At 39.8% G+C, this 26,150-nt stretch overlaps 2 non-coding genes across 2 annotated transcripts; both read left to right on the plus strand.

Annotated features, from left to right (window-relative positions):
* The first annotated feature begins 1,081 nt into the window (after nucleotides 1-1,081).
* On the plus strand, nucleotides 1,082-1,190 carry LOC112761153 (small nucleolar RNA R71). The gene has a single exon (XR_003181562.1). It is a non-coding gene; the product is annotated as a small nucleolar RNA R71 (small nucleolar RNA).
* Nucleotides 1,191-14,919: 13,729 nt separating this feature from the next.
* LOC112761424 (small nucleolar RNA R71) lies at nucleotides 14,920-15,027 on the plus strand. Its single transcript, XR_003181817.1, has one exon. It is a non-coding gene; the product is annotated as a small nucleolar RNA R71 (small nucleolar RNA).
* Nucleotides 15,028-26,150: the final 11,123 nt, after the last annotated feature.

A 26,150-nucleotide genomic window follows, 5' to 3' on the forward strand; every position in this document is an offset into this window, starting at 1 on the left:
CTTGTCCTTGGTCTCCTTTTGAAGTCTCTGAGGATATGGCATTTTAGGCTTGTACTCAGGAGCCTTTGGCAGTGTAGGATAAGTGTCAAGAGAGTCTGGGAATGAGTTGTCTGCACGCTTTGGAGGGACGTGCTCTACTTCTTCCTTTTTCTCCTCTGTAGCTTCTTTTTCAACTGGCTCCTCATTAACTTGTGCTTCCATACTTGCCACTTGTCCACTTATCAAGGTGATAGTCTTGCATTCCTCTCTTGGATTTGGAATTGTGTTATCAGGAAGGCTATTAATGGTCCTCTTATCAATTTTATTAACTTTTGTGGCTAATTGACCCATCTAAATCTCCAAGTTTTGAATTGTATTTGCAGACCTCTCAGGTATTGCTTGCTCAGTTGGCCAATTTACACCTCTAAGTTTCTAATGGAGGCTCTGGTTTTCTGCATAAAACTCCTCATCATCTCCCAATTAGAATCTTCTTGGGATTTAGAATTTGCCTGCAGAGGTGATTATTGTTGATGAGGCTGAAATTGGCGGTTATTGTGATTGTTCTGTTGGAAACTGCCTTGAGAATTATTGTTGAAATTCTGAGATCTCTGAGGTTGGTCCATCCACCCAAGATTGTATGTCTTAGAGTATGGATCATTATTGGGGTTTCTAGGACCACTCCCCATGTAATTTACCTGTTCAAAAAAAGATTGAGCATAATCATAATTCTCATTTTGTACAAAATTACCTGTCATGTCATAAGAGACCTCTTGAGGTGGATTTTGGGTGTTGATAGCTGAGACTTGCATGCCACCCATCTTCTGAGTAAGTAGATTTATCTGCTGAGACATAAGCTTGTTCTGAGCAAGAATAGCATTAAGAGCTTCTACTTCCATAACACCCTTCTTCTGAGGAGCCTCAGAGTTCATAGGATTCCTGTTAGATGAGTATAAACATTGGTTGCTAGCAACCAATTCAATAATCTCAATAGTCTCCTCTGGTGTCTTCTTCTTGTGAAATGAACCACCTGCAGAATTATCAAAGCACATCTTGGACATTTCACCTAAACCTTCATAAAAGATATCTAGTTGGGTGCATTTGGAGAACATGTTTGAAGGGCATTGCCTAGTCAGTAGCTTGTACCTCTCCCAAGCTTCATAAAGAGTTTCACCATCCTTCTGTGTGAAGGTATGAACCTCCACCCTAAGCTTAGTCAGCTTCTTTGGTGGGAAAAATTTAGTAAAAAACTCAGTAACAACCTTGTCCCAAGTATCCAAACTCTCCTTGGGTTGAGAATCTAGCCATAGGTTTGCTCCATCCCTCAGAGCAAACGGGAAGAGCATGAGTTTGTACACCTCGGGGTTTACTCCATTTGTCTTCACAGTATCACAAATCTGCAGAAAATTAGAAATAAATTGATTTGGGTCTTCGTGGGGAAGACCATGATACTAGCAGTTTTGTTGCACCAGGGTGACTAATTGTGGCTTCAACTCAAAGTTGTTCGTAGCTATAGGAGGCACCACAATACTTTTTTCATAAAGATCTGCATTAAGAGCAGAGTAAGATCCAAGTACTCTCCATTGTTGCTCATTCTCATTCAAATTTGCCACATTAGCATTAGCAGCATTGTTAGGATCCATAGTGGATTCTACAGCCTTGTAAAGTCTTGCTTGTTGCAAACACCACCTGAAAGTCCTTTCAGGTTCAGGATCAAAGTCTAAGAGATGTTCCTTGTCTCTGTTTCTGCACATAAACAAACAGAAGATAAGAAAAGATGGAACTCTCTACGTCAGAGTGCAGAAAAATCCCAATGAGGTAACCTGTGTAAACAATTAAAATAAAATACTAAATAGAATAAATAAATAAATTTCAAAATTTGTAGGCAAAATTAGAACAGCAAATTTTGAAATTAACAAGAAAAATAAACAGGAAAAATTGAAATAAAAATAACTAGGGGACACCAAACTTAATTTCAGAAATTAAGGAAAAATATTAGTGCTATTTATTTATTTATTTATTTATTTATTTATTTATTTATTTCGAAGATACTAAAGCAAAATTTAAATAAAATTAAAATTAAAACACCTAATCTAAGCAATCAGACAACTAATAGTTGTTAATCACTATCAATCCCCGGCAACGGCGCCAAAAACTTGGTGCGGAATTTACATCCACAAACTAACCGGCAAGTGCACCGGGTCGTACCAAGTAATATCTCAGGTGAGTGAGGGTCGATCCCACGAGGATTGATGGATCAAGCAACAATGGTTGAGTGATTGGCTTAGTCAGACAAACAGAAAAGAGTGTTTTGGTATTCAAAAGCATTAAACAGTAATTCAGAAATTAAAACAGCAAGCAGTAAATTGATGAGAATAATATGTGGAAAAATAGTTAAGGCTTCAGAGATATCTATTTTCCGGATTGACTTTTCTTACTAACTATTTTAATCATGCAAGATTCAATTCATGGAAAACTATATATGACTAAGCCCTAATTCCTTAGACCTTCTTAGTCTACTCTAACTTTCATCAACCACCAATTCCTTGGTCACTTAATTCCAATTAGAGGGTGAAGTTTAATTCTAGTTATTATACCACAAAAATCCTAATTATCCAAATATAATAGCATTATATGTCACGTATCCCGTTAAATCCAGATAATTAGAATTTATGAGAAATTGTTTTCAAGCTGTTGTTCAAGTAAAGAACTTTTCCAAGTTATACAGGAACTCAATTAGAAAGAGGATCATACTTCCGTTCCACCCAAATTCATAAAATAAAGAACAAAAACAATTCTTAAATTATAAATCAGTACATGAATTAAAATAGAAAAATAATAGAATCAATCCATACAATAGACAGAGCTCCTAACCTTAACAGTGGAGGTTTAGTTGCTCATGGTTCAGAGTGGAAAACTAGGATTGTAAATTGGGCTGAGGTGGAATGAAAAGTGAAATAATGTTGGGATCCCCAGAAGAGAAGTTTCTTTTCTCTTTTATATGTAATCCAAATTAATTTAAAATCTATTTTCTAAAACTAAAATAATATCTTTTCCTATTTTAAAATAAAATAAAGTTTAAATCAGAATTAATTATAGCATCAGCATTTTCTGCGTTTTCTGCACGTGGCGCATGTCACGCGTACGCGTCAGTCACGCGTACGCGTCGCTGATCTTCTTCGCGTGTCACGCGTACGCATCAGGTACGCGCACGCGTCGCTGTGCAAATCTCCAAATCACGTGCACGCGTCAGGTACGCGCACACGTCGCTCCTTGCTGGTCATCTCTTTTAATTCTTGTGCTTCTTCCATTTGTGCAAGCTTCCTCTCTATCCTCAAAGGTATTCCTGCCCTATATAGCCTTCTTCTCTTTTTCTGCGGAAGTTCCATCAAATCCAACCAAATGCTACCTAAAATAAACAGAATTGCACAAGACTCAAAGTAGCATCCATAGTGGCTAAGAGATAATTAATTCTTGATTAAACTCAACAAATTAAATACAAATTTACTAGGAAAAGATAGGAAGGATGCTCACGCATCACCAACCGAAAGCTGGATCAAGTCCTAGAGGACATAAGTCTGCCTGGAACCCAATGGATTGAAAATATCAAAAGGTTGCCATGCCAGTTGAAAAGGGCAAACCTCAAGCCTGTTGCTAGAGGATGGCTAGACTTCATTGGGCGTTCTATACTTTCCACAAGTAACCGCTCTAAAGTCAATATTGATAGAGCAGTAATGATTCACTGTATCATGATGGGGAATGAGGTGGAAGTCCACCAAATAATCCCCTGTGAGATTTACAAGCTATCAAACAGAGATTCCACTAAGGCCATGCTGGCTTATCCAAATCTCATCTTCCGCCTATGCCAAGAGACTAAGGTCCTAATCCAAGTGGATAATTTTATTCCAGTGAAAAATCCAATCACCAAGCAGGTGATGGAGAGTTTCCAAATAGAAAATGATAACCTAAAGAGGAAAGATCCCGAACAGTCCCAAGAGATCCCTCCAAGGGAATACTGGGAACAGCTGAAGGCGTTTGTAATTCACTTACAGAGCACATTGGATCAGCTCAAAGAGGAGCAGAAAGATCAGACTAGCATGATTTGCAAACTGATCAAAGAGCAGGAAAAGCAAGGGTGTGAGATTGAGGAGCTGAAGCACCAGAAGCTCTCTCTTAAAGAGCCTAGGGCCCCACAAGCTGAAAAATCATGCGCCCCTCAAGAAGATCCTTGCACCGTACAGCCTGAAGAAACCAACATCCCCAAAGCTGAAGGTTGTTGAGTTTCAACTCTGTGGTTATTCTAATTCCTGTTTTTCTGTCTCACGTATTTCCATCCTAATTTAGAGTTGCATGATCACTAGTAGTAATTAAGTTTTATTTATAGTTTAATTTTTTCTATGTCTTTTAAATTTTAGGATTACATAAGCATTAGTAGTAATTAATTAATTTTTATTTTTCCAATTAGCTATAAATTATTCTTCTTATCATTATTGAACATGAATAAAATAGTAGAATTTTTTAGAAGAAATAAAGATGCATAGATTTTTTTGAGCTTTCCAATAAAGAATAGTTACATTAATATGATTGAGTTACATTACTTTAGTTTTCTGAATGAAAGAATAAACTGTGTATATTTGAAGTTGAATTTTATGATGCTGGCTCTTGAAAGAATAAGGAAAAAAATATTATTGATAATCTGAAAAATCTAAACATTGATTCTTGAGGCAAGAAAAAGCAGCAAAAAGAAAAAGCTTGCATGAAAAAAAAAGAGAATACAGAAAAAGCAAAAGAAGTAGAAAATGCCAATAGCTCTTTAAACCAAAAGGCAAGAGTAAAAAGCCAATAACCCTTTAAACCAAAAGGCAAGGGTAAAAGGACCCCCAAGGCTTTGAGCATTAACGGATAAGAGGGCCTACAGGAATAAAATCCTGACCTAAGCGGCTAAACCAAGTTGTCCCTAACTATGTCCTTCGTAAAAGTGTCAAGAGAAAATGCTTGAGACTGAGCGGTTAAAGTCGTGGTCCAAAGCAAAAAGAGTGAGCTTAAGAACTCTGGACACCTCTATCTGGGGACTCTAGTAAAGCTGAGTCACAATCTGAAAAGGTTCACCCAGTTAAAGTGTCTATGGCATTATTTTATCCGGTGGTAATACTGGAAAACAAGGTGCTTAGGGTCACAGCCAAGACTCTAAAAAGCTGTGTTCAAGAATCAAAAAGAGCTGAACTAGGAGAATCAAAAATATCATCTAGATTCTAAGTTCCTAAAGATGCCAAGCATTCTGATTTTCAATGGATAGTGAGATGCCAAGACTATTCAGAAACAAAAAGCTACTAAGTCCCGCTCATTTAATTAACTGAGCTTCTTTGGAAACTCAGAAATTTATTTCATTCTAATCTTCTTTTCATCCTATTTTATTTTTAGTTGCTTGGAGACAAGCAACTGTTTAAGTTTGGTGTTGTGATGAGCGGATATTTTATACGCTTTTTGGCATAGTTTTCATATAGTTTTTTGATAGGTTTTACTTAGTTTTCATTAAGTTTTTACATGTTTTAGTGTTAATTTCACATTTTTGGATTCCGTTTTGATTTTGTGTGTTTTTGCACCATTTCAGGTGTTTTCTAGCTGAATTTGAGGAGTTGGAGCAGAAGTCTGATCCAGAGACAGAGAAAGCACTGCAGATGCTGTCCAGATCTAACCTCCTTGCACTCAGAAGAGATTTTCTGGAGCTACATAAGTCCAAATGGAGCTTTCTCAATGGTTATAGAAAGCTGACTTCTAGAGCTTTCCAAAAATATATAATAGTTCAGACGTTATTTCAGAGTAGAAGGCCCAAAACTAGTGTCCAACGCTAGCTTCCTGCCCTGTTTCTGGCGTCGAGCGCTAGAAAGGGATTCCAAGCTGGAGTTCAACGCCCAAAAAGGTGCCAGGACTGGAGTTCAATGCCCAAGGAAGCCTAAGCACGTGTATTTTATCAAAACTCAGCCTAAACACTCACCAAGTGGGCCCCAGAAGTAGATTTTAGCACTAGATAGACTGTTTTACCCTTACTAGTCATCAGTTTAGTATTTAAAGTGTATTTTACCTTTTTTACAGATGATCAGATCTTTAGCCCTATTTTTCATTTTCACCATTGTATTTTACTTTCAGTATGAGTTTCTAAACCTCCTAGGTTGAGGGGAGGAGCCCTGCTGAGCCCTATGAATCTTCTTCAATCTGTGTTTGATCTATCTCTAAGATGTATATCTGATCTTCATCGTGGTGAATAGGATGATCTAACAAATTAGCTCTGTTCACCACACTAAGATGAACGTGCCTGACAAACACCCGCGTCTACTTGGGTTCATGTGAATACTTGGAAAGAAAGCACGAGCCAACAGCTATGTTTATACATCTCTCAGACGGTTAATCTATGAATTTGTTGGGGACTTCTCGAGACACCAGTTCAACCAATTTTTGGGGAGATTAAGGTCTTTGTGGTATAGGCTAGATCCAAGGAAGCAGCGTTCTCTGATCCGGAAGATTCGACCTTGTCTGTGGCATGTTGAGTAGGATCACTAGGAGAATGATTTGCTAGAGCTTCACCCTCCATTAGATTGAATGACCAAGGGCCCTGGCGTTCATTCTGTAGCAGAGGAGATCAATGACCACGGGCAATGGTTTTGATCACATACAGCCTGCCATAGAGGAACATCATCCACAAGAAAGAAGATAGTGATACCAGAATCAATTCAGAAAGGCAAAACAACTCTGACTCTCAACTATATTCCCACCATATAATCTCTATCAGTATTTTCTACCCCCTTTTCTTTCATAGTTTCATGATCATTGTACTTCAACCAACTCCAAATACAACCTTGTAATTCTGCCTGAATAAGACCTGCAAGACAACCATTGCTTGCTTCAAGCCCCAATCCTCGTGAGATCGACCCTGACTCGCTCAGGTATTACTTGGACGACCCAGTGCACTTGCTGGTACTGCTGCTGTACGAAGAGTGTGGGGGGTTTGCGTGCACGCGCACAAGGTATGTGTCAGATCTCATATTTGCCGAAGTCCTCGAGTTGTTCCTTGGTTTTGTCTAGGTATTTCTTCATGGTGGGGTCTTTCGTTTGGCAACTTCCCTCTATCTGTGAGGTGATGACTTCCAAGTCACTGAAGATGGTAAGCTTCTGGACTCCGACCTCTCTAGCTAGCCTTAAGCCAGCCAGCAGGGCTTCGTATTTCGCTTGGTTGTTTGACGCGGTGAACTCGAACTTAAGGGATAGTTCTATTTGGGTTCCTTGGTTACATTCTAAGATGATGCCCGCCCCGCTCCCGACTTTGTTTAACGAGCCATCGACATATAGGTCCCATAAGGCGGGGGTTCCCAAGGTATCAGTGTATTCAGCGATGAAGTCGGCCAGGTATTTGGTCTTGATGGCAGTCCGGGCTTCATACTTGAGATCGAACTCGGACAGCTCGACTACCCATTGCAGGATCCTGCCTACCAGGTTCATTTTCTGCAGAATGTGTTTCATGGGATGGTTGGTGCAGACTTTGATGGTGTGGGCTTGAAATTAGGGCCAGAATCTTCTAGCAGTGAGCACGAGGGCGAGGGCGAACTTTTCTATCTTCCTTGTAGGGCTTTGCTGATGAAGTAGATGGGCTGCTGTTCGTCGTCGTCCTCTCGAACTAGGGCTGATGTGATCGCCCGACTTCCAACTGCCAGGTATAACACTAGCTCCTCTCCTTGTCTAGGTCGGCTCAGGATGGGTGGTTCCCCAAGGAACGATTTGAAGTCTTGGAAGGCCTTCTCGCATTCTGGGGTCCATTCGAACTTCTTCCCTTTTCTTAGTATCGAGTAGAAGGGGAGGGACTTTAGGGCTGATCAGGCGAGAAATTTGGACAAGGCCGCCAGCCTTCCATTTAGCTGTTGTACCTCCTTTACACAGGTCGGTCTTTTCATGTCGAGTATAGTTCAGCATTTGTCCGAGTTTGCTTCAATGCCCCTTTGTGTTAGTATGAACCCTAAGAACTTGCCAGCTTCCACTGCGAAGGTGCACTTCGTGGGGTTAAGCCTCATCCCGTTCTTTCTTATGGTGCCAAATACTTCGGCCAGATCGAACAACAATGTTCTTTCCGACTGAGTTTTGACTAGCATGTCATCCACATAGACTTCCATTAGCTTTCCGAGGTGATCGGTGAATACGTTGTCCTTTAACCTCTGATATGTGGCCCCCGCGTTCTTTAGAAGGAACGGCATTACGACGTAGCAGTAGTTTACTTTCGGGGTTAGGAACGAGGTTTTTTCTTGGTCGGGTTTATGCATTGGTGTTTGGTTATATCCCGAGTAGGTGTCCATGAAGGAGAGGTACTTGTACCCTGAGGATGCATCGACTAAGGCATCGATGCTTAGAAGGGGGTAAGGGCCTTTTGGACAGGCTTTGTTGAGGTCGGTGTAGTCTACACACATTCTCCACTTTTCATTTGGCTTTTTTACCTGCACCACTGATGCACGAAATTGTGATCATCAACAATGGCGTCAAAGAACTTGGAGCTCTCAAACGTGAATCACACTTTGTCACAATTCCGCACAACTAACCAACAAGTGCACTGGGTCGTCCAAGTAATACCTTACGTGAGTAAGGGTCGATCCCACGGAGACTGTCGGCTTGAAGCAAGCTATGGTCATCTTGTAAATCTCAGTCAGGCGGATTCAAATGGTTATGGAGGATTGATAATTAAAAGATGAATAAAACATAAAATAAGATAAAGATAGAGATACTTATGTAATTCATTGGTAGGAATTTCATATAAGCGTATGAAGATGCTTTGTTCCTCCTGAACCTCTGCTTTCCCATTACCTTCTTCCAATCATTCATACTCCTTTCCATGGCAAGCTTTATGTTGGGCATCACTGTTGTCAATGGCTACTTCCCGTCCTCTCAGTGAAAATGTTCTACGCACGCTGTCACCGCACGGCTAATCATCTGTCGGTTCTCGATCATGTTGGAATAGGATCCATTGATCCTTTTGCGTCTGTCACACGCCCAACAATCGCGAGTTTGAAGCTCGTCACAGTCATCCCTTTCCAGATCCTACTCAGAATACCACATACAAGGTTTAGACATTCTGGATCTCAGGAATGGCCACCAATAATTCTAGCCTATACCATGAAGGTTCTAATCTTAGATTAGAAACCCAAGAGATACACATTCAAGCTTGTTTGCATGTAGAACGGAAGTGGTTGTCAGGCACGCATTCATAGGCGAGAATGGTGATGAGTGTCACATAATCATCATATTCATCATGTTCTTGAGTGCGAATGAATATCTTAGAGAAGAAGTAGGCGTGAATTGAATAGAAAAATAGTAGTACTTTGCATTAATTCATGAAGAACAGCAGAGCTCCACACCTTAATCTATGGTGTGTAGAAACTCCACCGTTGAAAATACAAAAGTGATAATGGTGTAAGCATGGCCGAATAGCCAGCCTCCAAGGTCTAGGGACTAAACGTCCAAAGATGAAAATACAATAGCAAAAGGTCCTATTTATAGAGAACTAGTAGCCTAGGGTTTACAGAAATAAGTAATTAATGCAGAAATCTTCTTCCGGGCCCACTTGGTGTGTGCTTGGGCTGAGCATTGAAGCTTCTATGTGTAGAGACTTTTCTTAGAGTTAAACGCCAACTTTTGTGCCAGTTTGGGCGTTTAACTCCAGCTTTTGTGCCAGTTCTAGCGTTAAACGCCAGAATTCTTGAGCTGACTTGGAACGCCTGTTTGGGCCATCAAATCTCGGGAAAAGTATAGACTATTATATATTGCTGGAAAGCCCAGGATGTCTACTTTCCAACACAATTGAGAGCGCACCAATTGGGCTTCTATAGCTCCAGAAAATCCACTTCGAGTGCAGGGAGGTCAGAATCCAACAGCATCTGCAGTCCTTATTCAGCCTCTGAATCAGATTTTTGCTCAGGTCCCTCAATTTCAGCCAGAAAATACCTGAAATCACAGAAAAATACACAAACTCATAGTAAAGTCCAGAATTGTGATTTTTATTTAAAAACTAATAAAAACATAATAAAAACTAACTAAAATATACTAAAAACATACTAAAAACAATGCCAAAAAGCGTATAAATTATCCGCTCATCACAACACCAAACTTAAATTGTTGCTTGTCCCCAAGCAACTGAAAATCAAATAGGATAAAAAGAAGAGAATATACAATGAATTCCAAAAACATCTATGAAGATCAGTATTAATTAGATGAGCGGGGCTTTTAGCTTTTTGCTTCTGACAGTTTTGGCATCTCACTTTATCCTTTGAAGTTCAGAATGATTGGCTTCTATAGCAACTCAGAATCCAGATAGTGTTATTGATTCTCCAAGTTAAGTATGTTGATTCTTGAACACAACTACTTTATGAGTCTTGGCCGTGACCCTAAGCATTTTGTTTTCCAATATTACCACCGGATACATAAATGCCATAGACACATGACTGGGTGAACCTTTTCAGATTGTGACTCAGCTTTGCTAAAGTCCCCAGTGAGAGGTGTCCAGGGCTCTTAAGCACACTCTTTTTGCTTTGGACCATGACTTTAACCGCTCAGTCTCAAGTTTTCACTTGACACCTTCACGCCACAAGCACATGGTTAGGGACAGCTTGGTTTAGCCGCTTAGGCCAGGATTTTATTCCTGTGGGCCCTCCTATCCACTGATGCTCAAAGCCTTGGATCCTTTTTATTTTACCCTTGCCATTTGGTTTAAAGGGTTATTGGCTTTTTCTGCTTGCTTTTTCTCTTTTCTCTTTTCTTTTTTTTTTTCGCATATTTCCCTTTTTTTTTGCAAGCTTTTCATTGCTTTTTCTTGCTTCAAGAATCAATTTTATGATTTTTCTGATTATCAAATAACATTTCTCCTTTTCCATCATTCTTTCAAGAGCCAACAATTTTAACATTCATGAATCAACAATATCAAAAATATGCACTGTTCAAGCATTCATTCAGAAAGACAAAAGTATTGCCACCACATCAAAATAATTAAACTGTTTTAAAATTTGAAATTCATGTACTTCTTTTTCCTTTTCAATTAAAAATATTTTCCATTTAAGAAAGGTGATGGATTTATTTTCATAGCTTTAAGGCATAGACACTTAGACACTAGTGATCATGTAATAAAGACATAAACATAAATAAACATAAAGCATAAAAATTCGAAAAACAGAAAATCAAGAACAAGGAAATTAAAGAACGGGTCCACCTTAGTGATGGCAGCTTGTTCTTCCTCTTGAAGATCTTATGGAGTGCTTGAGCTCCTCAATGTCTCTTCCTTGCCTTTGTTGCTCCTCTCTCATGGCTATTTGGTCTTCTCTAATTTCATGAAGGAGGATAGAATGTTCTTGGTGCTCCACCCTTAGTTGTCCCATGTTGGAACTTAATTCTCCTAGGGAGGTGTTGATTTGCTCCCAATAGTTTTGTGGAGGAAAATGCATCCTTTGAGGCATCTCAGGGATTTCATGATGAGGAGTTTCCTCATGCACTTGTCCATGAGTGGGATCTCTTGTTTGCTCCATCCTTTTCTTAGTGATGGGCTTATCCTCATCAATGAGGATGTCTTCCTTTATGTCAATTCCAGCTGAATTGCAGAGGTGACAAATGAGGTGAGGGAAGGCTAACCTTGCCAAAGTAGAGGACTTGTCCGCCACCTTGTAAAGTTCTTGGGATATAACTTCATGAACTTCTACTTTCTCCCTAATCATGATGCTATGGATCATGATAGCCCGGTCTATAGTAACTTCAGACCAGTTGCTAGTGGGAATGATTGAGCGTTGGATGAACTCCAACCATCCCCTAGCCACGGGCTTGAGGTCATGCCTTCTTAGTTGAACCGGATTCCCTCTTGAATCTCTCTTCCATTGAGCGCCCTCTTCACAGATGTCTATGAGGACTTGGTCCAACCTTTGATCAAAGTTGACCCTTCTAGTGTAGGGGTGTGCATCTCCTTGCATCATGGGCAAGTTGAATGCCAACCTTACATTCTGCGGACTAAAATCTAAGCATTTTCCTCGAACCATTGTAAGCCAATTCTTAGGGTCCGGGTTCACACTTTGATCATGGTTCTTGGTGATCCATGCATTGGCATAGAACTCTTGAACCATTAAGATTCTGACTTGTTGAATAGGGTTGGTGAGAATTTCCCAACCTCTTCTTCGAATCTCATGTCGGATCTCCAGATATTCACCCTTTTTGAGTTTGAAAGGGACCTCGGGGATCACTTTCTTCTTGGCCACAACTTCATAGAAGTGGTCTTGATGTACCTTTGAGATGAATCTTTCCATCTCCCATGACTCAGAGGTGGAAGCTTTTGCCTTCCCTTTCCTCTTTCTAGAGGTTTCTCCGGCCTTAGGTGCCATAAATGGTTATGGAAAAACAAAAAGCAACACTTTTACCACACCAAACTTAGAAGGTTTGCTCATCCTCGAGCAAAAGAAGAAAGAATAGAGTAGAAGAAGAAGAAGTAAAGGAGATGGATGGGGCTTAGTGTTTCGGCCAAGGGGGAGAAGTAGTGTGTATGTTGTGTGAAAATGAAGGAGTGAAGATGGGTTTATATAGGGGTGGAGAGAGGGTTAGGGTTCGGCCATTATGGGTGGGTTTGGGTGGGAAAGTGGTTTGAATTTGAATGGTGAGGTAGGTAGGGTTTTATGAAGGATGGATGTGAGTGGTGAAGAGAATGGTGGGATTTGATAGGTGAGGGGTTTTTGGGGAATAGGTATTGAGGTGATTGGTGAATGGGTGAAGAAGAGAGAGAGAGGTGGGGTAGGTGGGGATCCTGTGGGATCCACAGATCCTGAGGTGTCAAGGATTTCTCATCCCTGCACCGAGTGGTGTGCAAAAATGCCCCTTTCTGCCAATCTTGGCGTTAAACGCCAGGCTGCTGCCCATTTCTGGCGTTTAACGCCAGCTTCTTTCCCTTTTCTGGCGTTAAACACCAGTCTAGTGCCCATTTCTGGCATTAAACGCCCAGAATGGTGCCAGACTGGGCATTTAACGCCCATTTTGCTACCCTTACTGGCGTTTAAACGCCAGTAAGTTTCTCCTCCAGGGTGTTCTATTTTTAATTCTGTTTTTCAGTTGATTTTTGCTTTTTCAATTGTTTTTGTGACTTCACATGATCATCAACCTACAGAAAACATAAAATAACAAAAGAAAAGAGAAATTTAACATAGATAATTAAAGATTGGGTTGCCTCCCAACAAGCGCTTCTTTAATGTCAATAGCTTGACAATGGGCTCTCATGGAGCCTTACAGATGTTTAGAGCAATGTTGGAACCTCCCAACACCAAACTTAGAGTTTGAATGTGGGGGTTTAACACCAAACTTAGAGTTTGACTGTGGGGGCTCTGTCTGACTCTGTATTGAGAGAAGCTCTTCATGCTTCCTCTCCATGGTTACAGAGGGATATCCTTGAGCTTTAAACACAAGGGAGTCTTCATTCACTTGAATGATCAATTCTCCTCTGTCAACATCAATTACAGCTTTTACTGTGGCTAGGAAGGGTCTGCCAAGGATGATGGATTCATCCACACACTTCCCAATCTCTAGGATTATGAAATTAGCAGGGATGTAGTGGTCTTCAACCTTTACCAAGACATCCTCTACAAGTCAATAAGCCTGTTTCTTTGAATTGTCTGTCATCTCCAGTGAGAATCCTGCAGCTTGTACATCAATGGTCCTTAGCTTCTCCATTACAGAGAGAGGCATGAGGTTTATGCATGACCCTAGGTCACACAGAGCCTTCTCAAAGGTCATGGTGCCTATGGCACAAGGTATTGAGAACTTTCCAGGATCTTGTCTCTTCAGAGGTAATCTCTGCCTAGTCAAGTCATCCAGTTCTTTGATGAGCAAGGGGGGTTCATCCTCCCAAGTCTCATTACCAAATAACTTGGCATTTAGCTTCATGATTGCTCCAAGATACTTAGCAACTTGCTCTTCAGTAACATCTTCATCCTCTTTAGAGGAAGAATACTCATCAGAGCTCATGAATGGCAAAATTAAATTCATTGGAATCTCTATGGTCTCAGTGTGAGCCTCAGATTCCCATTGTTCCTCATTAGGGAACTCCTTGGAGGTCAGTGGACGTCCATTGAGGTCTTCCTCAATGGAAATCACTGCCTCTTCCTCCTCTCCAGGTTCGGCCATGTGAGACGTGTTTATGGCCTTGCATTCTCTCTTTGGATTCTCTTCTGTATTACTTGGGAGAGTACTAGGAGGGAGTTCAGTAACTTTCTTACTCAGCTGACCCACTTGTTCCTCCAAATTTCTAATGGAGAACCTTGTTTCAGTCATGAAACTTTGAGTGGTTTTAATTAGATCAGAGACTATGGTTGCTAAGTCAGAGGGACTCTACTTAGAATTCTCTGTCTGTTGCTGAGAAGATGATGGAAAAGGTTTGCTATTGCTAAACCTATTTCTTCCACAATTATTGTTATTGAAGCCTTGTTGAGTCCTCTGTTGGTCATTCCATGAGAGATTTGGATGATTTCTCCATGAAGGATTATAGGTGTTTCCATAGGGTTCTCCCATGTAATTCACCTCTTCCATTGCTAGGTTCTCAGGACCATAAGCTTCTTCTTTAGATGAAGCTTCTTTGGTACTGCCTGTTGCTGCTTGCATTCCAGACAGACTCTGAGAAATCATATTGACTTGTTGAGTCAATATTTTATTCTGAGCTAATATGGCATTTAGAGTATCAATTTCAAGAACTCCTTTCTTCTGATTTGTCCCATTATTCACAGGATTCCTTTCAGAAGTGTACATGAATTGGTTATTTGCAACCATTTCAATGAGTTCCTGAGCTTCTGCAGGTGTCTTTTTCAGATGAAGAGATCCTCCAGCAGAGCTATCCAATGACATCTTGGATAGTTCAGACAGACCATCATAGAATATACCTATGATGCTCCATTCTGAAAGCATGTCAGAAGGACACCTTCTGATCAATTGCTTGTATCTTTCCCATGCTTCATAGAGGGATTCACCTTCCTTCTATCTGAAGGTTTGGACTTCCACTCTAAGCTTGCTCAATTTTTGAGGTGGAAAGAACTTTGCCAATAAGGCATTAACTAGCTTTTCCCAAGAGTTCAGGCTTTCTTTAGGTTGTGAATCTAACCATGTTCTAGCTCTGTCTCTTACAGCAAAAGGAAAAAGCATAAGTCTGTAAACCTCAGGTTCAACCCCATTGGTCTTGACAGTGTCACAGATTTGCAAGAATTCAGCTAAGAACTGATGAGGATCTTCCAATGGAAGTCTATGAAACTTGCAATTCTGTTGCATTAGAGAAACTAATTGAGGCTTAAGCTCAAAATTGTTTGTTCCAATGGCAGGGATAGAGATGCTTTTCCCATAGAAGTCAGGAGTAGGTGCAGTAAAGTAACCAAGCACCTTCCTTGCATTGTTGGTGTTTTCGGCTGTCATGGCTTCTTCTTGTTTGAAAAGCTCTGTTAGGTCCTCTACAGAGAGTTGTGCTTTAGCTTCTCTTAGCTTTCTCTTCAAGGTCCTTTCAGGTTCAGGATCAGCTTTAACAAGGATGCCTTTGTCTTTACTCCTGCTCATATAAAAGAGAGAAGAAGAAAGTATGGAATCTTCTATGTCACAGTATAGAGGTTCCTTGAGGTGTCAGAGGAAGAGAAGAATAGAAGGAGAAGGTAGAAAGAGAAGAATTCGAACTTATCAAGAGGAATAGAGTTCGAATTGTTGATAGTGGAGGAGTGTCAGTCCTTAAATAGAAGGATGTGAGAAGAGGGGAAGAATTTTCGAAATTAAAGTAAAAGATTTTGAAATAATTAAAAGAAATTTTGAAAATTTGATTGATGATTTTCGAAAACTAAAATTGGGAAAGAAATTAAGTGATTTTGAAAAAGATTTTGAAATTAGAAATTAAAAAGATATGATTGAAAATTAATTTTGAAAAAGATGTGATTGGAAAGATATGATTGAGAAGATATGATTGAAAATCAAATTAAAAAGAGAAAGTTTTAAAATTAAAGTTGATTACTTGACTAACAAGAAATTAGAAGATATGATTCTAGAATTAAAACTTTTGATCCTTTCTTAATAGACAAGTAACAACTAGAAAATTTTGAATTAAATTATTAATTGTAGCAAGGATTTTCGAAAATAGTAATAAATAAAAAAATTGAAAAGAAATTGATTTTGAAAATATATGATTGAAAAGATATGATTTTGAAAAATTATGAAGATTTGAAAAAAAATTGAATTAAAAACAAAATCTTCCCTCTAGTGTCATCCTAGCGTTAAACGCCCAAAATGGTATTCATTCTAGCATTTAACGCCCAAAATCCTACCTTTTTGGGTGTTTAACGCCCAGCCAGATATCCTGACTGGCGTTTAAACGCCAGTTTTCCTTCTTCACTGGGCGTTTTGAACGCCCAGCTTTTTCTGTGTAATTCCTCTGCTGAATGTTCTGAATCTTCAATTATCTGTGTTATTGACTTCAAAAGACACAATTTAAAATTTTTTTTTGAATTTTTTTTAAATGATGAGAAACAATAATAAAAAGAATGCAACTAAGATCAAATAAACAATGCATGCAAGACACCAAACTTAGAAGTTTGTATACTAAGGACTATAGCAATTTGAAAATGCATATAACAAACAACAAAAGATACAAAATAAGAGAAATTAAAGATCAGAGTACTGAAATCATCAAGAATAACTTGAAGATCAATGAAGAACATAATGCATATATTCAAAAAAATGCAAGAAGAATAAAGACATGCAATTGACACCAAACTTAAAAATTGATATTAGACTAAAACAAGAAACATAAAATATTTTTTATTTTTATGATTTTATAAAATTTTTTTTTATTTTCGAAACTTATATAGAAAAGAAAATAAAGAGAATCAAAAATTTTAATAAGAATTCCAGGAATCATGTAATGTTAGTCTAAAGCTTCAGTCTAAAAAGATTAGACATGGCTAGCCAAGCTTCAGCAGGACATTACATTCAACAGCTAAATTGATGAGAATCAATCAGCTTTTGTGATGATAAGAACATCACCTTGAAACTCTAGAATTCATTCTTAAAAATTCTGAAAAATAAAAAGAAAAGTACCTAATCTAAGCAACAAGATGAACCGTCAGTTGTCCAAACTCCAACAATCCCCGGCAACGGCGCCAAAAACTTGATGCACGAAATTGTGATCATCAACAATGGCGCCAAAGGACTTGGAGCTCTCAAACGTGAATCACACTTTGTCACAATTCCGCACAACTAACCAGCAAGTGCACTGGGTCGTCCAAGTAATACCTTACGTGAGTAAGGGTCGATCCCACGGAGACTGTCAGCTTGAAGCAAGCTATGGTCATCTTGTAAATCTCAGTCAAGCGGATTCAAATGGTTATGGAGGATTGATAATTAAAAGATTAATAAAACATAAAATAAGATAAAGATAGAGATACTTATGTAATTCATTGGTAGGAATTTCAGATAAGCGTATGAAGATGCTTTGTTCCTCCTGAACCTCTGCTTTCCCATTGTCTTCTTCCAATCATTCATACTCCTTTCCATGGCAAGCTTTATGTTGGGCATCACCGTTGTCAATGGCTACTTCCCATCCTCTCAGTGAAAATGTTCTACGCACGCTGTCATCGCACGGCTAATCATCTGTCGGTTCTCGATCATGTTGGAATAGGATCCATTGATCCTTTTGCGTCTGTCACACGCCCAACAATCGCGAGTTTGAAGCTCGTCACAGTCATCCCTTCCCAGATCCTACTCAGAATACCACAGACAAGGTTTAGACATTCCGGATCTCAGGAATGGCCGCCAATAATTCTAGCCTATACCACAAAGGTTCTAATCTTAGATTAGAAACCCAAGAGATACACATTCAAGCTTGTTTGCATGTAGAACAGAAGTGGTTGTCAGGCACGCGTTCATAGGTGAGAATAGTGATGAGTGTCACATAATCATCACATTCATCATGTTCTTGAGTGCGAATGAATATCTTAGAGAAGAAGTAGGCGTGAATAGAATAGAAAAACAGTAGTACTTTGCATTAATTCATGAAGAACAGCAGAGCTCCACACCTTAATCTGTGTGTAGAAACTCCACCGTTGAAAATACAAAAGTGATAATGGTGTAAGCATGGCCGAATGGCCAGCCTCCAAGGTCTAGGGACTAAACATCCAAAGATGAAAATACAATAGCAAAAGGTCCTATTTATAGAGAACTAGTAGCCTAGGGTTTACAAAAATAAGTAATTAATGCAAAAATCTTCTTCCGGGCCCACTTGGTGTGTGCTTGTCCTGAGCATTGAAGCTTCCATGTGTAGAGACTTTTCTTGGAGTTAAACGCCAGCTTTTGTGCCAGTTTGGGCGTTTAACTCCAGCTTTTGTGCCAGTTCTGGCGTTAAACGCTAGAATTCTTGAGCTGACTTGGAACGCCTGTTTGGGCCATCAAATCTCGGGAAAGTATGGACTATTATATATTGCTGGAAAGCCCAGGATGTCTATTTCCAACGCAATTTAGAGCGCGCCAATTGGGCTTCTGTAGCTCCAGAAAATCCACTTCGAGTGCAGGGAGGTCAGAATGCAACAGCATCTGCAGTCCTTTTTCAGCCTCTAAATCAGATTTTTGCTCAGGTCCCTCAATTTCAGCCAGAAAATACCTGAAATCATAGAAAAACACACAAACTCATAGTAAAGTCCAGAATTGTGATTTTTATTTAAAAACTAATAAAAACATAATAAAAACTAACTAAAATATACTAAAAACATACTAAAAACAATGCCAAAAAGCGTATAAATTATCCGCTCATCAACGACGTTCGCCAGCCAAAGTGGGTACTTAACCTCTCTTACAAATCCTGCCTCTAGCAAGTCCCGCACTTGCTTCTCCAAGACTTGTGATCTTTCCGGGCCGAGCTTCCTACACTTTTATTGTATTGGTCGAGATTCGGGGTATACGGCCAATCTGTGGCTTATCAGTCTGGGATCAATGCCGGGCATGTCAGCGACTTTCCAGGCGAAGAGGTTCGAGTGTTCCTTTAGGAACTTAATGAGTAGCTCCTTTAGGTCTTCCTTTAGGTTCGCTCCGAATTTGGTTGTCTTATTTGGGGTATCTCCAACCTATACCTCCTCGGTCTCGCCTTCTGGTTGTAGAGGAAATTCTTCGCGCTTTCGGGCTCCTCCGAGTTCGATGGTGTTATTCTTCTTCCCTCCGGGGCTACCTTTCAAGTTTAGGTTGTCATTGTAGCATCGTCGTGGAAGCTTCTAATCACCCCTTATGGTGGCTATGCCTTCCATAGTTGGGAATTTCATGCATAGGTGTGGAGTAGAGACTGTTGCGGTGAGTCGGTTTAGAGTTGTCCGGCCTAGGAGGGCGTTATATGCCGAGCTTACATCGGCTACAATGTAGTCGACGCTTAATGTTCTAGACCGGGCTCCCTTCTCGAAGGTAGTGTGCAACGAGATATATCCGAGAGGTTGAATCGGGGTGTCTCTCAGCCCGAATAGGCTGTTGGGATATGCCTTTAACCCCTTTTCTTTGAGCTCGAGCTTGTTGAAAGCGGCTTTAAATAGGATGTCATCCGAACTCCCCTAGTCAATCAGAGTTTGATAGAGGTTGGCGTTTGCCAGTATGATGATGATTACTACGGGATCGTCATGCCCTGGGGTGATGCCTGCAGCATCTTCTTTGGTAAAAGAGATCGTGGGGAGGTCGGGTGGTTGACTCTCCTCTGCGACATGGTATACCTCCTTAAGGTGCCTTTTGCGGGACGATCTTGAGATCCCACCTCCTGCGAATCCTCCATTGATCATATGGACGTGCCTTTCCAGGGTAAAAAGGGGGTGTTCTGGCCGTCCTCCCTCTTCATCCCTTCTTCTCTTTCTTTGGTCGTCCGTTCTGTTGGCTAGGTATCGGCCCAGTCATCCTTCCCAGGCCAACTTCTCTATGACATTTTTCAAGTCGTAGCATTCGTTGGTGGGGTGTCCGTAGAGTTTGTGGTATTCGCAATATTCCGTCCGACTTCCTCTTTTTTGTGTTTGATCAGACAGGGAGGCGGGATCTACTGAGTGTGACATATTTCCCTGTAGACGTCTACTAGGGATACCTGGAGAGGGGTGTAGTTGTGATATTTCATGGGCTTCTCGGCAGTTGACTCTTCCTTCTTTTTTGGCTCTTTGTCTTTGTCTCGGGAAGAGTAGGAAAAATTGACTCTTGAAGTTTCTCCCAGTCGAAATTTTTCTTCCATGTTGATGTATTTCTCGGCCCGTTCTTGCACTTCGTTCAGGAAAGTGGGGTGTTTTTTGGATATGGACTGGCTGAATGGCCCTTCTCGCAGGCCGTTTCTTGCACTTTGAGGCATGCTTTATTAAATCTCTCCATATATGTCCGAAAGCTCTCCCGATCTCCTTGCTTGATTCTGAGTAGACGTGGTGCATGCTTGATTTTGTCCCTTTGAATAGAGAATCTGGCCAGGAATTTCTTGGCGAGATCGTCGAAGCTGGTGATCGGCCTTGAAGGTAGGCTGTCGAACCACTTTATAGCTGTTTTGGTGAGGGTGACCGGGAAAGCTTTGCAGCGAGTTACATCGGAGGCCTCGGTGAGGTACATCCGACTCCTGAAGTTGCTGAGATGATGGCTTGGATCGGATCCTCCGTCGTATAGGTCCATGTCGGGGGGTTTGAAATCCTTGGGGACTTTCGCTTCCATAGTTTCCTCTGAGAACGGATCTTGCACTCTGAAGGGGCTGGTCTCACGGTTGGTTCGGGTAGTGCGGGATTTGAGGTTAGGTTTGAGCTTTTGGAGCTTTCCTTCCAGCTCTCGTTGCCTTCTCGTCTCCCTTCGGAGTTCTCATTCGGCCTCCTGTTGGCGCTCGGCCTTTCGCTTGAGCTGTTTTAGGCGATCCTGTTGTTCGCGGATGGCGTCTAATATTTCTGTGTTGGAAGGGAGTTTGTCTTCCTTGGAGTGGTGTGTTTCCTTGGGTGATGGTGGAGGGACCGCAGAGTCTGGGTTTTTTGTTGGCATTCCATCTTCCAATCCGGACGTTGTTGTATGTCCATTATTAGGTGGGTTGCTCGCCATGATTGTGGGATGACTTTCAGGTTCTCCGGCAACGGCGCCAATGTTCTGAGGGGTTCCATCTTCCAATCCGGACGTTGTTGTATGTCCATCTTTAAGATCATAACTTTGGCAACCGCCTTCTGGCGGGCGGTGGCCTTTGCTGTGCTGGACCTCTTTGGGCCTCTCTGGCCCCTTTTTTGGCCTTTAGGAGCTGCTCTGAGCTCTCTTTTAAGAAGAGGTCGGGGGTGAGGGACCTCCTTATGAAGTCGGTCCTCCCGTCTTCTGCCGTCCCGACCACAAAGCTCGGATTAGGGTATGAACAGTTTAGATATGATTATTTTGGCCATTGATTGTGCATACATGCTTTCTTGGAAATTTGATTTACTTTGACTACGTATATACCTATAGATAAATAGATAGTAATTAGAATAGTTATATGCATGTAGATAGTTTGCATTTAGATATTTTGCATTGAATAAAAGTGATACCCCTTTCTTGTCTTTCTTGAGTTTAGCATGAGGACATGCTATTGTTTAAGTATGAAAAGATTGATAAACCACATTTTGATGGTTTATTTTGTATTGAATTTGGTGGATTTTATCAACTTTGCTCATATTTATTCATTGAAATAGCATGATTTTGTGAATTTCTCGTAATTGTGCTTAATGATTGAAAACATGCCTTTTATGCTTTTAATTCACTAAATTTAATTCACTTTGATTCCATTTGATGCCTTGATGTGTTTGTGCAGTGATTCCAGGCTTAGAAGTCAAGGATTGGATCAAATAAGTGAAGAAAAAGTATGCAAGATAGAGAATTCATGAAGAATGAAGGATTTGGTGGAGTTCATGGTCACGTGTATGCATGCCTCACGCGTACGCGTGACATCCCGCGTACGCGTGATACTTGGCACGTGACTAACTTAAAGAAAATGTGGCTGACGATTTCTGAACTCATCCAAGCCCAAATCCAACTCATTTCTGAAGTATTTGAGACCAAATTCAAGAAGGAACAAGGGGAGAGTAATTAAGTTCAGTTTTAGGATGATGTATTAGGTCATATTCTAGAGAGAGAAGCTCTCTCTTTTCTCTAGAATTACGGTAGATTAGATTAAATTTTCCTTAGGATTAGGTTTTAATTCTTGCTTTGATTTAGTTTTCCGTGCAATTTCTTGTTGCTACATTTTTGTTTCTTAGTCTTAATTGTCATTTCCTTTATTTTGTCACTTTTGTGTTTATGAACTCTTGTTGATTTTGATTTCCATTTAATGAAATTTGATATTTTATGTTTCTTTATTGTTTAATTGAGTTGTTATTGTTGTTATCTTGCATGTGGTAGTGTTAGATTTTATTATTTTTGCAATTTTACTAAGCTTTCCTTTTATACCTTCCAAGTGTTTGATAAAATGCTTGGTTAGATTTTAGAGTAGATTTTAGCACTCTTGACTTGAGATTGAGGACTTAGGTTCCTTGATATCATTGATGTCCAGTTTTAATGGTGATTTAGGGTTGTTAGTTAGTTTTAGGATCAACTATGTCCACTTGACTTAACCCTCTGATATTAGAGGATGACTAAATGGAATTAACCATTTGTAATTACCATGTTATGGTCAATGATCTAGATAGAAAACCTTGACTCTTAATCTATACCATGAGTGTATTTTAGCATTTATAGTTTCTTTGTTTGATCTTTACTTTCTTAGTCATCAATCAGAAATCTCAAAATACCTCATAACCAATAATATGCACACTCTCCAGCAATTTCTTTGAGAGACGATCCAAGGTTTAAATACTCTCAGTTTTTATTGGGTTTGACTTAAGTGACAAACAAATTAAACTTAGACCGAGAGTCATCTGTTGGTTTGGAACTATGCTTGCAACGAGGTTCTTTTCTATTGAGAAATTCTAGACCGACGATAATTCTCCCGTCATAAACTCACCGAGGTGGGTTGCAACCTACATCTAAAAAATAACAACATATGGTATGAGAACAGAAGGTTCTCAGTATGGTAATAGTGGCCAATAGATAAGATATAAGATTTTGGGATGCCAGAGGCAATCCTAGAACTTCACACTGATATAAAGATATTCAAGCTTAATGAAACATATAACTTAAACCAATAACAGGGTAACTAACTTAAGAGAATTCTAAACTAACAGAAACACTACTATCCCACAGCCTTCGCCATCCTATCCTCCAGGCGATCTCATCACCATCGCCTATCGAACCTCCTCAATCCCAGCAGAAAACACAGCTAGATGCAAGCAAGTAAAACATATGTAATCTACATTTATAGCAAGTAATTCAAGAAACAGGTAAGCATGTTATACATTTAGGCAATAGATGCAAGTAAGCAAAGCAGAAAAACACATAGAAGATGCACATGATTAATGCCTATCTTATTGGCCGTGGTATCACTTGTCAGTTCAGTTTCCAACCAGACACATTCCCTCGGGATGTCGCCTTTCGATCAGGAATTATTGGTACCCCAAGGATATAGTGCCTGGCACACTATCAAGGGATATAGAGCCCGACACACTCCTGTGATTTGAAAAGATGCGACCGGGATACTCAGCCTCAGCCCTCACATTGTTCTTAACGTAAGCGGGATTAACTACCGTTCTTACGCTGGCACCACAACCTCGACAAACGGGATCCACCACCGACCTTGCCCGAGGTGCACAGCAACTTATCAATAATCTCGTGGATCTCGACCTCGACAAGCGGGATTAACCACCATCATTGCCAGGCGCATAAACATATTAACAACAATATCTGTAATTCACTATCAGTATCCAATGAGTTCATCATTCCTCTCCAAGTTCTAAACTCATCATAACCATCATCAATTCTCAATTTCTCAAATTCATCATCAATCTAGTGCTTCATCAACTCACATAACTAATCCATCTACATTACATCTCAAGCCTAAGTCACTGTCTTCTAAAATCATAACAGAAAATATCTAATTTAAGTCACCTAACCCATCCTCACTAGTCTCAAAGCCTAATCACTAGTTATGAGCCTTAAGTAGTAATTAAAGAAGGTTGGAAAGCTAGAAGAACAATCAAAGTGTTAAAAAAAATAAGTTTTCAACAAAACAGGGGTCATGCATACGCATACCCCCTCTCGTGTATGCATGAGTGTCAAATTGCCTAAGTCGTGTACGCATGCTCCATTCGTGTACACGAGTCCTCAAAACAGAATGGGAGGCTCGCGTCGCGTGCAACATGCCACGTACGCATGCCTATAAAAATGTCATTCTCGCGTACGTATGCCAGTGTCGCATACGCGAGAGTGCTTGGCAATAGCCAATCCTCGCATCGCGTGCACTCTCCACGTACACATGTCTTGAAAACCTTTGAAAAATTTTATACTAAACTTCAAAGGCGCATAAATTTTTTGCTATTAAATATTTTTCATCCGTTCTTCAAACATCTTAAACCTCTCGGATCCAACTTTCATTTAAATTAAGTTTCATCAAAATTGAAGGTCCGGAGCACAAGCTATGACTTTTTGAAGTTGGTTAAAAACAAGGTTCTATTAAAAATTGCAAGGTTCTATAGTTTTCTAAAGCTCCAAGCCAAACCAAATCCAAACATACTCAATTCCAAATCCTACACTTTCTTACACATTTCCAATTGCAACTCTATCATTGTTCAACCACACAACACCTAACCATTTAATTCCAAAATCAACAACTACTTCTATAATTTTTCTCATACACTACCACTATCAACAAGTACCAATCCAAAGCATCACAAATCATTATTCCTCCATTCAACATCATTGAAACTCACAACCATCATCAATTGTCATTAACATCAATAATAGTCAATACTCATCCTCAACATCAATATTTATCAACATTCAATAAGCATAAACAATCATCTTCAATTCAATCCTATCCTAAGGCCCCCTAGCCTAAGTTTTACGAAACATTACATATTAACTAAAGAAAATTGTAACCATACCTTGGCCGATTTCCACACTAGCAACAAAGCTCCAGCCACCAAAGTTCAATCCAATTGTCAAGACCAACTCCAATAATTACAAATTTCAATCTAATATCATGCAATTTACCAAAATCAATCCTAGAGTTCACAAATATACCAAATCATAAGGGTTTCGACGTAACTTACGTTATTCGACAGTATTAGAGACAAAATCCAACAATAACCCAATGCTAGATTACCCCTAAACAACCAAAATCAAAGAATCTACTCAATAACTAAACCCAAAATCACAAAATTGTTAGGGCAGAGAACTGGGCAAGAAAGTGTGAGTTCCTTACCACTTTGTTTAGCTAGAAATAATGGGCTTGATGAGAGCTATGCGTGACCACAAACAGCACGCGAATTAGAGAACTGTAGCTCAAGTTATGATCGAAAGAAGAAGAAGATGAATAGTATTTAGGTTTTCTTCTCCCTTCTCAGTTCTCAGCTGTGTTCTTGTGTTGTTTATGGAGTGAATGAGGCTGAATGATCTTTAATGAGTATATTTATATGTTGGTCTTGGGCCCAACCTGGGCTCGATCTAACCATTTAGCGTTTTTGGTTTGTTTAGCCTAACTTTGCGCCAAAATCTTTAGAATTAGCACTTAGTTTTCAATTCTAAATATTTTTCCAAGTTTTTCTACAGTTTTATTTTCTCTCACATAGTACCAGACAGACTTAAACCAGTACTACTGACTAAATTACCAGTACGCATTTTTACGTAATTTTCTGCACAAAATTATATTTTCCCACTCGAAAAAATCTACTGAATTCAAATCTCACTTTTAAATTTTCTAATTAATACTTCTAAATTTTCGAACCTATTCCGAGGAATTAAATTATTACATTCTCCCCACCAAATTAGAAATTTTGTCCCAAAAATTTAAGAATTACCTGAGAATAACTCAGGATGATCCTTCCGCATTTCTGAATCCAATTCTCAAGTGTGCTCTTTCATTCCAGCTCTCTTCCAAGCTACCTTTACCAACAGAACTTCTTTTCCGTGCAACTTCTTCATACTAGTGTCATCAATTCTCACTGGCATGACTTGAAAAGTCAGGTTCTCCTTCAACTCAACCGATTCGGGCTCTAACACATGAGTCGCATCTGATA

Source organism: Arachis hypogaea, chromosome 16 (genome assembly GCF_003086295.3).
Source record: "Arachis hypogaea cultivar Tifrunner chromosome 16, arahy.Tifrunner.gnm2.J5K5, whole genome shotgun sequence".
Taxonomy (NCBI): Eukaryota; Viridiplantae; Streptophyta; class Magnoliopsida; order Fabales; family Fabaceae; genus Arachis; species Arachis hypogaea.